The sequence below is a fragment of the Lissotriton helveticus genome, chromosome 1_1 (genome assembly GCF_964261635.1).
Source record: "Lissotriton helveticus chromosome 1_1, aLisHel1.1, whole genome shotgun sequence".
In the NCBI taxonomy this organism is placed as follows: Eukaryota; Metazoa; Chordata; class Amphibia; order Caudata; family Salamandridae; genus Lissotriton; species Lissotriton helveticus.
The window spans coordinates 1,615,014,631-1,615,027,705 of NC_136057.1; the positions used below are offsets into that span (position 1 = coordinate 1,615,014,631).

The 13,075-nt window shown below is 45.0% G+C and overlaps 1 protein-coding gene across 1 annotated transcript in view; it reads left to right on the forward strand.

Annotated features, from left to right (window-relative positions):
* Positions 1–13,075, forward strand: part of LOC144829274 (uncharacterized) — a 74,812-nt gene that overhangs the window by 58,689 nt on the left and 3,048 nt on the right. The gene's annotated exons all lie outside the window — the stretch shown is intronic.

The window sequence follows — 13,075 nt, forward strand, 5'->3', positions numbered from 1 at the left end:
TTAATATTTAAATTTGCACTATTTATACATACGCTCATTACTGAAGAAAAATAACTTGGACCAGCTGAACCCTGACAACTACAGACCAATTTCAAATGGACCTTTCCTGGGCCAACTGATAGAAAGAGCAGCTTTTGCCCAGATGTCACAATTCACTGAAGAGAATGCCATACTTTCAGACTTCCAAAAGGGATTCCATCCAGGAAGAGGCACAGAATATGCCCTCATTGCCATCGGGGTTGACCTGCAGAACACAGTTCACTGCAACGAGGCTACTGCGCTACTTCTCTTGGACCCATTCGCTGCCTTTGACACGGATGACCATGACACTAATATGAAGACTCTACGAAGTAGGCGTAGAGGGGACTGCTCTCGACTGGATCACATCCTACCTTCGTAACAGAACGAATGTCATCCATACCCCCCTTTCGCGTCCAAACCGTACTTGACAAAAGCAGGGGTACCTCAAGGCTCTATCATCTCACCCATGCTTTTCAACATCTACATGAAGTCATTACCAGCACTGATCAATCAATTTCACCTCATGTGCTATAACTATACAGATGACACGCAAATACTCCTTCAACTGCAATGCCCCAAAGACATTGGAAACTCGCCAGTTTTCAGTTTTCTCAGAGCTGTGGATCAATTGGTGATGTGGAGCCATCTCAAATTGAATGCATCCAAAACTGAAATGCTCCCGGGTGGCGATTGGAAACATTATGACCCGCTTGCAGCCTGGCCTCATGAACTGGGAACACCACCTAAAATATTGAAGAAAGTAAGAAACCTTGGAAAGGCCACGGACTCCAAGCTATTGCTGAATACCTAGTGGACAAACTAGCAAGATCAAGCTTTGTTACTATAAAAACTCTGAGATTAATCTTCCCCTATTTGGGATTTCCACACATGGTCCAGGCTACCATCTCCCTTGTTTTGACCAAACTCGACTTCGCCAATAGCCTCTTCCATGGATCACCTTTAACAACCATGAAAAGACTACAATGGATTCAGACCTCAGCTTCCAGACTGCTCTTATATATAAAACTGCGAGACCACATCTCCCCTTCCTTGAAAGCCCTGCATTGGTTACCGGTTGCCAGAAGATCCACGCTCAAGCTGCTTTGTATCACTCACAAAGCGATACATGGTACGGGACCACTCTTCTTCAGGAATAAAATCACCAAACACATTGAACAAAGGAGCCTCCGCTCCAGAGTGGCACCTTGCCTCAAAATCCCAAGATACAAGGAAAACCAATGGGTGGCACATCCTTCCCTGCTCAAGCAGCCAAACTATGGAACTCTCTATCCCCCCAACATAAGATCCATGGATAACCACCTTATCTTCAGAAAACTACTCAAAAAATGGCTCGTCCCCAAATAACCACCATACGCAAACAAATAGAAATATACAGCATATCTCTCTGTATATAAGCATTTATTTGTACTATCGATATATACCTATATATGTGTATTGCTTTGTATAAATGTGTAGAATACTTATGTTTAAAAAAATTGGTATATATGGATATTCATTAGTTCTGCTTAACAAATGTACATATTGCTGATAGTTACATTATTTTATGTTTTTAAAATGTATGTAACTGACTGCATATATAAGTAAATATTTTTATCATAACTATTTATCTACAATTGCTTCACTATTGATTTTAAATATATATATATATAAATAAATAAAACTAATTTAAAGTACTACAACACTTGAAAGCCAGTTTATTTAATGCATCTTTAATCTACATATACTACCTTCCTTTGTGCATCTATATACCTTCCATGTACTTATGGATCTATATCTTTATTACTTTTGGATATACATACTTATTATTTTTTAGGTCTCGCCTGTCGATGCGCATGCGCATCGAGCTTGCGAGCCTATTGCGGCTTAAACAACTTTTAACTAAGAAGCAAGGAATCGTGGCGATTCCTTGCAGTGCCCGTGACTTTTAAGCTCAATGCGCATGTGCATTGAGCTTAAAAGCGCGTGCACAGCCGCAATCGCCGTCAGCCGCATTCCTCCGACACCTTTTGAAGTGAAGCTTAGCTTCACTTCAAAGGCCCGGCTTCTTAACACCCACATGCCGCTCTCCCCGCTCCGCCCCCTCCCCTGCCCGCCTTATGCATTTCTCCTACACCCCCTCCCCACAGCAATGCCCTCCGTCTCCTGATCTTCACTCATAAATATATATTGCAGACTCTCATGCTCTGAGCGGGTACTGCCTCCTCCTGCCTTTGCCCTGTGGTTTTGTTTTCCTTTTCCCCGTGTTCCTCCAGTCCTTTGTTCTTTCCCCACCTCTCTGTAGTGTTTTTACCATTCAGCTTTACCCAGCTCCACATCCGCATGATTCTCTGCTCTGCTCTCATTTCTGTACTGCCAACACGCCAAGCGCAGGCTCGGGGCTTTGCCTGTCAAGCGCCTGGGGTTCGTGCCTTCGATTAGGTTCCAATTTGGAAATGTCACACTTTTTTCTGCAAATGTTTTATTTAAACGCCACTATGATTTGTGTCTATGTTGTTGTTTTTAATGGAATCGGTGCTCTTAGCCAATTGTTGGCAAAGTTTGGGCTAGCTTAACTCGTGCCCTTTTTGTGAAGCACCAGCAGACTCCTTAATGGTAAACAGAAGTCACTCAGCCCCATGTGCCTAATGAGATGTTTGTCCCCATTCTGCAGGAGGCCGACGAGCTCACTGGGTCTCTTACTCGGGTGTGTAAATGGATCTCACAGCTGAGCAAAGCACGAGTGTCCACACACCCAACCCAGCGCCAGTAAGCGAGTCTCTTATGCCACCTCAGGAAGCTCAATTATGTCCAACAAGTCACATATTGTCTCAAAGTAAACGCATTTGCAGGTACAAAAGTACATTGATTCATTAGACCAGTGCCTAATTTGAGCCGGTGGTTTCTGATGGAGCTACCGGCACTCCTTTTTTGCGCTAGACCTTACCCCCAGTCAGCTTTCCAATTAACTGGGGCGCTTCCTGCCTTTGTAAAACTGCCGAAGAACAGCTTAATAGCTTTGGCCGAGCCTTCTGCCTGCCTCCTGCCTTGAAGGCAATCTGCTTCTCCGCCCCCCTGGCAGCCAAACGCTCTTCAAAGGCTTTGCTCCACGCCCCCCGCCTGCACCACTCTCCATACTTCTCCTGTCCAGCCTGTGCCTTCTCTCCCTACCCTTAACCCTGCCCCCACCACCTCTCGATATTGCTGCTTGTTTTTCGTGCGTTCTTTCTATGTTCTGTTTTATCTCTGTCTTTGCTGACCTTTTTTCCTCTCCTCCATCTTTTATTCTTTCTTCTCATCCACCCTCCTCTCTTTTCACTGTTTCCTGCATTGTCCGCCCATATTTGCTCCTATTACCCGTTCTCTACTTCTGTTCTTTTTCTTGTCCGCTCTCTCCATATACAGAATTCATTATTCTCTTATTGTCTCGGTTGTTCCTTCTGCAGTCTTTCCTTATCTCAACCCATCTTTCGTTGCTTTAAAGTTCCTCCCCGTTTCATGCTCTGTCTGCTCCTAAGTATAGCGCCGCGAGGGGAAGCAGTGTGCTCTATTTCAGTGTATACAGTACACTCACTCTTTCCCTCAATTCCCTGGCTCCCTCACCCCTCCTCAACTCCCCGGACCCCCCCCACCCCCCCGCTCTTCAGACCCCCCCCCCCTCCCGCACTGCTGTAATTACTGCTTTGATGAGCTCCGTGCCCCTCCAGAACACACAGCGAGAATCGCCTCCGGCTCTCGTTAACACCCCTCGGTGAGACAGACAGGAGCCGAGGCTGCAGCACAGACTCAAGGGCAGGGACAGGGGAGAGTGCACGCAGCTGGAGTCAGACGAGCTGCACCACCCCACAGCGGGGGGCTCCTGTATCAGCATCCACAGACCTCCCAGCAATCACCATCCACAGACCTCCCCAGCCATCACCATCCACAGACCCTCCCAGCCATCACCATCCACAGACCCTTCCAGCCATCACCATCCACAGACCCTCCCAGCCATCACCATCCACAGACCCTCCCAGCCATCACCATCCACAGACCGCCCAGCCATCACCATCCACAGACCGCCCAGCCATCACCATCCACAGACCCTCCCAGCCATCACCATCCACAGACCCTCCCAGCCATCACCATCCACAGACCCTCCCAGCCATCACCATCCACAGACCCTCCCAGCCATCACCATCCACAGACCTCCCAGCAATCACCAGCAATCACCATCCACAGACCTCCCAGGTTCGTTCTTTCTATGTTCTGTTGTATCTCTGTCTTTGCCGACCTTTTTTCCTCTCCTCCATCTTTTATTCTTTCTTCTCATCCACCCTCCTCTCTTTTCACTGTTTCCTGCATTGTCCGCCCATATTTGCTCCTATTACCCGTTCTCTACTTCTGTTCTTTTTCTTGTCCGCTCTCTCCATATACAGAATTCATTATTCTCTTATTGTCTCGGTTGTTCCTTCTGCAGTCTTTCCTTATCTCAACCCATCTTTCGTTGCTTTAAAGTTCCTCCCCGTTTCATGCTCTGTCTGCTCCTAAGTATAGCGCCGCGAGGGGAAGCAGTGTGCTCTATTTCAGTGTATACAGTACACTCACTCTTTCCCTCAATTCCCTGGCTCCCTCACCCCTCCTCAACTCCCCGGACCCCCCCCCCCGCTCTTCAGACCCCCCCCCCTCCCGCACTGCTGTAATTACTGCTTTGATGAGCTCCGTGCCCCTCCCCCCTCTCCATTTACTTACACAAATCTCGCAGATACCCCAAGCAGCAGTGCCCGCACTACCAATCCTTCTGTTATGCCACATCTCTCAGCTTACAGATTCGCACTTTCTTTTCCTCTCAACGTTTCTGCCTCTTTCACTCTCTCTTCCAACTCTCTCCCCCCTCTCCATTTACTTACACAAATCTCGCAGATACCCCAAGCAGCAGTGTCCGCACTACCAATCCTTCTGTTATGCCACATCTCTCAGCTTACAGATTCGCACTTTCTTTTCCTCTCAACGATTCTGCCTTTTTCACTCTCTCTTACAACTCTCTCCCCCCTCTCCATTTACTTACACAAATCTCGCAGATACCACAAGCAGCAGTGCCCGCACTACCAAGCCTTCTGTTATGCCACATCTCTCAGCTTACATATTCCTTCGCTCTTTCTTTTACTCTCCACGTTTCTGCCTCTTTCACTCTCTCTTCCAACTCTCTCCCCCCTCTCCATTTACTTACACAAATCTCGCAGATACCCCAAGCAGCAGTGCCCGCACTACCAATCCTTCTGTTATGCCACATCTCTCAGCTTACAGATTCCTTCGCTCTTTCTTTTACTCTCCACGTTTCTGCCTCTTTCACTCTCTCTTCCAACTCTCTCCCCCCTCTCCATTTACTTACACAAATCTCGCAGATACCCCAAGCAGCAGTGCCCGCACTACCAATCCTTCTGTTATGCCACATCTCTCAGCTTACAGATTCGCACTTTCTTTTCCTCTCAACGTTTCTGCCTCTTTCACTCTCTCTTCCAACTCTCTCCCCCCTCTCCATTTACTTACACAAATCTCGCAGATACCCCAAGCAGCAGTGCCCGCACTACCAATCTTTCTGTTATGCCACATCTCTCAGCTTACAGATTCGCACTTTCTTTTCCTCTCAACGATTCTGCCTCTTTCACTCTCTCTTACAACTCTCTCCCCCCTCTCCATTCACTTACACAAATCTCGCAGATACCCCAAGCAGCAGTGCCCGCACTACCAATCCTTCACACACGCAACGCCACTCACACACGCAACGCCACTCACACACGTTACGCCACTCACATACGCAACGCCACTCACACACGCAACGCCACTCACACACGCAACGCCACTCACACACGCCACTCTTCCACGCAACGCCACTCATCCACAGAAACGCCACTCATCCACAGAAACGCCACTCATCCACGCAACGCCACTCTTCCATTTGCAAAAAGAAAAATGTCTAACTATTCTATTGCGAGACCTATTGCATTTCCAATGCTTGTTCTTATTTATTACTTTTCTTCTAATTAGGCATATCTAATGCACTACCCTATTTTTCCCCCTATACTGCTCTCAATATATCCTCTAGCTCAACTCTCTGACTCATCTCAAAACTCTTTCTACTGCTCTTTCCAATGTACTAGCCTATTCTCACCCAATACCTCTATCAATATAGCCATACCATCACTCTCTCATTCATCCCAAACCCCAGACCACTACTATGACCCCCAAAATAACCCTTTCGAGACTCTTCCCTACTCCACCCCTCCTTGTATCATCTCATACCTCTTTTTTTATTTACTATTACGATCCCCGAAAAAAAGTGTTTTTAAACCCTCCCTCTGACTCATCCACCTCCACCTCCTTTTTATTCATCTCCCTCCACCCCCTTTACTCATCCCAAGCGTCCTCCTACTGCTATGAGCTCCAAAAGAAACAAACAAAACTTTTTTTAAATCCTTCTCTTCTATTCCTCCACTCCTTTACAATCCAAATAACAGACAAACATGTCCAACACTGATATGTATTTCATAGTTCACTACACTATTTCACCACTAATCCTTTATGGGTTCCGGAGTAGCATGCTAATCACCGAAATAGCACTTCAGCACCTCATCAGGGGTAGCAAGCGCTATATAAATACCAACCTTTTTACCTCTTCTACCTATTCACGATCCTTCTCAATCCAAATAACCGACTAACAAATCCACTACTCAAATTACTTTCATATTTCACTATACTAATTCACCACTAACACTGAATGGGTTCCAGAGTAGTGGGCTACTCGCCGAAAAAGCGCTTTGACGCCTCGTCAGGGATAGTAAGCATTATATAAATGCAATTACAATACAATACAACACAATACCAGAATCCTCAAGCTGCTCCACTGACTGTGAAACATCTTTTCCAGACCACATAGACATTTGTTATGCACAGGGCATGTCATCGTTCAACATCCTTCAGGTCACCAGGACTGCATAAAGCAAAACTGTTTTAAGATAAATAATAGTCTCATTGAGAGATGTTTCTTGGGAGAGTACTTCAGAGGAAATTCATGTAAAGTGTGTTTAGTTGTTAAGCTAAGCCACATTGGAAAGTGATCAACCCTCGCAAGACAGCATACCTGGACACTCGTTCGTTGGGGAGCTAGACGCATTTGTTCTAGTGCAAGGCCAGTCAAGTATATTTTTCTGAGAAGACTCTCTAATCATTCCAGGTAGAAACGTGCCAACACCTCTATAATGAACAACAGGTAGCCGTTTTGAAAAGGCTGATAGGATACCAAGTCCTTTCCAGAATTGCACAGCCATTTACCCCCGATTCATCCCTTGGTGTAAAGAACAAATGGGCAATTCCTTCAAATAATCTACCCGTACTGCAAAGACATTAATTTAATTGCCCATTATCACAAAAAGAAGGTGTTGGCATATATCTTTTTATATATATCTTTTTTTTATCTAACTTGCTTTTGTATCACTCTGTTTTTTGTAAATGTCTTTTGTGCACATAAGAATTCTGTATTGTGTGTATTCCTATTCTGTATATGTTGTGGTGTATTAAACCTATGTATGACCACATTTATAATTTCTATAAGATGATTTTGAATGAAATGTTACAAGGATCAAGTCATTTGTTGATTGTTCCTTTCAATGACATAATCGTCAAAAAACATTGACCCGTGAGGGTTTTTTTTTGTGTTTGTAAGTTATCTGTTAGTAGAGCACCAAGCTGATTCATGGGGAGGTGGAAGATAACACAGTATAATATGGAACCCTGGGGGACATTGCAGGTGATAGAGATCTTTTGGAACTTGTATGTACCCATGTGAGCAAACTGGTGTCAGCCGGAAAGGTTGGAAGAGTTATAGTTAGACATACAGGTTTCAATCAATTAGGGTACAAGACTCAATCCAAGATAAGAGGGCTATTTTTGAATTTTGTTTCAGTGTGATTTACAGAAACTTGTCTGTTAGGAGTTTCATATAGGCAATGACTTTACATCCATCTTTGGATGTTATTGAGAATTTTTGAAGGCTGTATACCATGATGTTAGAAGATGTGATTTTCACATAGAACTGGGTACCAGTTAGTATATTCATGGTACAGTACCCATAATTACTGGGTATGGCCCCAAAAGATTAGAGACAGTCATTACAAAAGAATCAGCAACAGGATGCAGTCATGAGGGGTACCTTATTAGGCTGGCCTTGCTGGATAAAGCATTGCCAGTTTTCACCATTTGGATTCAATTTCAGAGGTAGGGAAAGAACTAGTCTAACACTATACCAGCAATGCCTTTTCAATCATTAAGGAAGACGATGCGAGTGATATGGTTGACTATGTTAAAGCCAGCTGAAAGATCTAGGAGAAGAAGTGTTCAGAGTCTGTGAAGTGGAAAGCATTGTCAAGAACCAGTAAAAGAGCAGCTTCAGACCTAAAGCACTGTCTGAACCAGATTGAAAATTGTTCAGAGATTGTTTATGGGATATGGTGAGAAAGTTGGACAGTGATACCTTTCCCTGAAAAAGTAAGTCTGCGGAGGGGCGGAAGTTGAAGAGGTCACTGGGGTCTGCAGAGGGCTTCTTCAGAAGGGGATTGGCTTGATCTCTTTTCAAGCAGTTGGGAAATACACCTTCAATATGCAATAAGTTCTCTAAGTTAGTCCAGTATGGCAACACGAATTTGACCATGTCTTTATGAAGTTTACCCAGAACTGTGAGAGTTAAGTGGTTCAAGTGTTTGACATTGGTATTGGTCTTGAGAAGCTCATGTTCCGAAGAAACTGTAAATGACACAAAGAAGTTGCAAAGAAGTTGCGGCTTTCATGACTAGATTTTCATCAACCGGGTGATATCGGTTGGAAGGTATGAGAGTTAAATCGATTTGTCCTTTTCAGTGAAGAATTTTACATCTGGATTTGGAGACTCCCTTTAGGCCGATCATGGTGGGACTCTTGGCCTGTTTGACTAACAGCTGAGCCTCTAATTCTTAATAACTATTGCCCCATTTCCCTATTACCGCTTCTGGGCAAACAGCTGGAAAGCATCATTAACAGACAGCTAAGCTCATATTTGGAATCTAATCAAATCTTGGACTCATCACAGTCTGGTTTCTGCCCAGGCTTCAGTACTGAAACCACCATCTTGGCAGTGATGGATTCCCTCAGGCAGACCTTAGACGCGGGAGGATCAGTAGTACTGATCCTCTTAGATCTCTCCGCAGCGTTTGATACCATCTTGCACTCAAAGCTTGCGGAGACTCTTCTCCTGCTGTATTCAAGGGACAGCCCTGAAGAGGCTGCAACATTTTTTGTCCGACAGAGCACAAACCATCATGTTAGGACCCTATACTTTTGGAAAAATGCATCTGGATAGGGGCGTTCCTCAGGGCTCTTGCCTGAGCCCGACTTTATTTAACATATCTATGGCTCCACTAGCAAAAAGAGTTGAACAACTAGGATTTGAGATCATCTCATAAGCTGATGATACGCAGCTTATGTTTACCATCAGCTCAAACCCACATACAGATAAGACTCGTTTCGCTACTGGCATGCTCGCAATTTCCAGTTGGGTGACCGAAAACTATCTTCAACTGAATCCCGGCAAAACTGAGGTCATGCTTATGAGGAAAGCCTCAGAGATCTGATCGGACGACTGGTGGCCCTCTCAACTGGGAACTGCTCTGGTTCCCAAACAATCTGTTAAAAACCTAGGTCCAAAATTGGACCAGGCAATGACTGTGAAGGCTCACATTGATGCCACTACCAGCTCCTATTACTACAGTCTACGTTTGCTCCGAAGAATTCTCCCCTTTATGCCTACCAGCTATCGTAGAACTTTAGTTCAAGCAATGGTAATCAGTTGGTTGGACTACGGAAATGCTCTGTTGGCTGAAGTAGGAGAGATCGTGCTAGCTAAATTACAAGTAGTTCAGAATACTGCAGCCAGAATGATTTTAAACCGTCCTGCAGGTTCTCCCTCAACTCCTTTGCTCAGGGAACTGCACTGGCTTCCAGTAGAAAAATGATGTTTTTTCTAAATCTGCTGCTTAACTTTTAACACTCTGAAAGGCAGAGGTCCCCTCTACTTGCAAAAAAAACTCATGCAACACTCACCTTGTAGAAACCTAAGATCTAGCACAACTGGCCTTCTCAAGGTCCCCCGAATTCGCCTAACTCGCACAGGGGGTAGAGCATTCTCTTATCTTGCTCAAGATCTTGGAATAAGCTGCCGGTGGCCCTGTGCAAAATCTCTAGCTATTTTATATTTAGGAAACAGTTGAAAGCCTTTTTGTTTTAAGTGTCTCCTCTGATTTGCACTGGTCCATACAATCTTCAGGTACTATTTTCTAAGCAGCGCCGAGATGCCCCAGGGTGAGTCGTGCGCTTTAGAAATAAATATAACATAACATGTGACTAGGCCAAATGTAGGTCTTGGGCTATTTTTGGTAGGGTCCGAAAGAGATTTGTTGTATGATGATTTGGACTTGAAAAAATGTTTATTGTAGGTGCTTCTAGTCTCCTGTAGTATGCAAGAGTCCCAAGAGAAGGGGATTGTCTCCAAGTATTTTATAGTCTAGTAAAATAGGTTTACCTCTTGAAATCACCTGACAGCCAAGGCAGAGAAAGTTTCAGTAATTACTTCTCAGAGGAGCACACTCCTCATCAGGGTGAAATAAGTTCTAGATACCAAAAATGAGTGCCTCTGCCCACCATCTGCAACCATCAGCATAAAGTAAGTCATGGGTAAGGAGTCCCATACACTAAAGCCCGCCTGTAATTGCTGAGCTGGGACCAGGAACATTCGCATAGTGTATTATACAATCACTGCCTGAGGTCGACGTTTCAACTTTTGTATCTGGAAGGTAAAGTCAATTCATTCTCTACCACCACCCTCCACGTATAATATTGATTTTCAATGTACAATATTTCGGAGGGCAGGGCCTGCGTTCCTTTTTATCGACGCAGCAGCAGTTATTTCCAGGCTGCAAACAGGAAGCGGCCATTTAAAGGTCAGGCGCCTTTGTCTACACCCCGCGCCGCGTTTTATGAGTATTTCTCGCGGCGCAGCTCCAACGGCGCCCGTAATTTCTCCACTCTGGCCTTATTTACTGTTTTATTTGCAGGTGCCAATAAAGCAGGCCGTCTCCAATTCCTCGTGCACGGGTTAATTGATGTTGAAATCTAGATGCGATAGCTTTCTCTGAATTATGTCACCGACGGCCCTGCACCCGGAGCGGTTATGTACGTTTATGGCTCTAGGGGAGGGGGCGCGTGCGTTCTGGGGGCATTAGCAGAAGAACATTTCACAATGAATCATGTTTGCTAATTTAAATGTGATGAAGCGCAAAGATGCCTTAACACTCGACAAGCCGTTTCCAGGAGGGAAAGCACTTCCGCAGGTTAACCCTTTCACGCCCGAGCTGCGGCCTGTTTCCCTTCCTCTTCGTCGCCATCAACTTACCACCTTATTATTAGGCCCTGAGAGACAATAGTGAAGAAAATACCGTTGCATCTTCAAATTCGGAGAGAAGTAGTGGTTTATTGGTAACACCAAAGTCAAGATGTGGCGCGCATATTGTGACGTCACTGGAAAGTATCACCACAATGAACATTATAAACATCCCACTCTTCATCAGTGCCCCTGGCAGTTTTTCGGTGGGTGATAAGCCCATTAAGTAGAGTATTCGGGAACAGAACCCACTGATTTATAATACCACAGCAGGAAGAACTAAACACAGCCTCTTACTTCCTGCTCTGTTTCCTGCCTACCCACTTGACCTACACAATCTCGTGTTAACTTACATCACCTCCACCCCTCCCCCCCCATCCCTCCCCCCCTCAACTCACCAACAGCCTCACCAGTGATTCCAATCTGAACGAAGTGGAAAACAGTAAAGGCCGCCCAGGTACACATTTTTTACTCTCGAATTTTGGATGGTTCTTGCAAAAAATCTAGGAAAAATAAACAATGTCGTAAAGTTCCACTCTAGGTGGGCTTTTACGTGAAAGACTGTACTTTCGAGTATTTTGTATGCGAGATGGGGCTGATGGGCCAGGTGAATAATGCATCCACCACAGGCATCCGTGACTAAGCCATTGTAGGTTACAGCCTTGGCAGGTCCACCCCTTTTCATCCTCACAAGATCAATAAAGGAATAAAATGGTGTTGGGTAACAATATATATATGTGTTATTCACAGCCAAGGTACTCACACATAAACGTGCTCTTTAGACATGCATGATGTTCAAGAGAAAAGTTTTAAGTATGGTAGGCACATGCACACAAAATGCTCGTGAGTTACTGATTTGACACAGTTTCAGAGAACCAACGAGAAAGGGTAAGCAAGTAATGCAGTTTATAGAGAATTATAAATTATGCTTGGGGAGCAGGATCGATTTGCATATTGATATTGATTTGCATATGGCTGGGTCCATAACGTGGTGGCATAGTGAGCAAATGAATGATGGATTAAACCCAGATCTCTTGACTGTGGGTGAGTGGCTGAAATGTTTCAGCGCTCCGTCCATCATCTTGTGTTTGCTTTGTTCGCCCTTAGTTGTTAGGGTATGCCCAGACGTGGGTCCCTTGCTCGCTGTGCCACTGGATTCAGGCTAGCCTGCCTGATATGGGGTAATACCCTGAAAACCTATCCCAGGATGCTTGTTTCTGGTCCAGGAAGGACCTGGCCTGGCAGTTCGGGCTGGACTGTTCCCATGAGGAGTAGGGTCCAGACTCATTTGCATATGGCTGGGTCTGAACTGGGTTGGCGAAGTGAGATAAAGAACGATGATGGATTCAGCCCAGATCTGTGACTGGGGGTGAGTGTCTGAAAAGTTTTAGCTCTCCCTCCATCATCTCCTTGTGTTTGCTATGTCAGTTTCAAGTGCAACTTAACACTTGTGAGATGAAACTGCAAAAGTAGTACATAGGAACACAAAACCCTGTTAACCAGGGGTAGCTAATAGTTGGGAAATCATGCTCTCAAAAAATGTGCACATCTTTTGTGGCAATGACAGTGAATGTAGTGGCATTGTATACATTTCTCTTAGGAAACACTTGT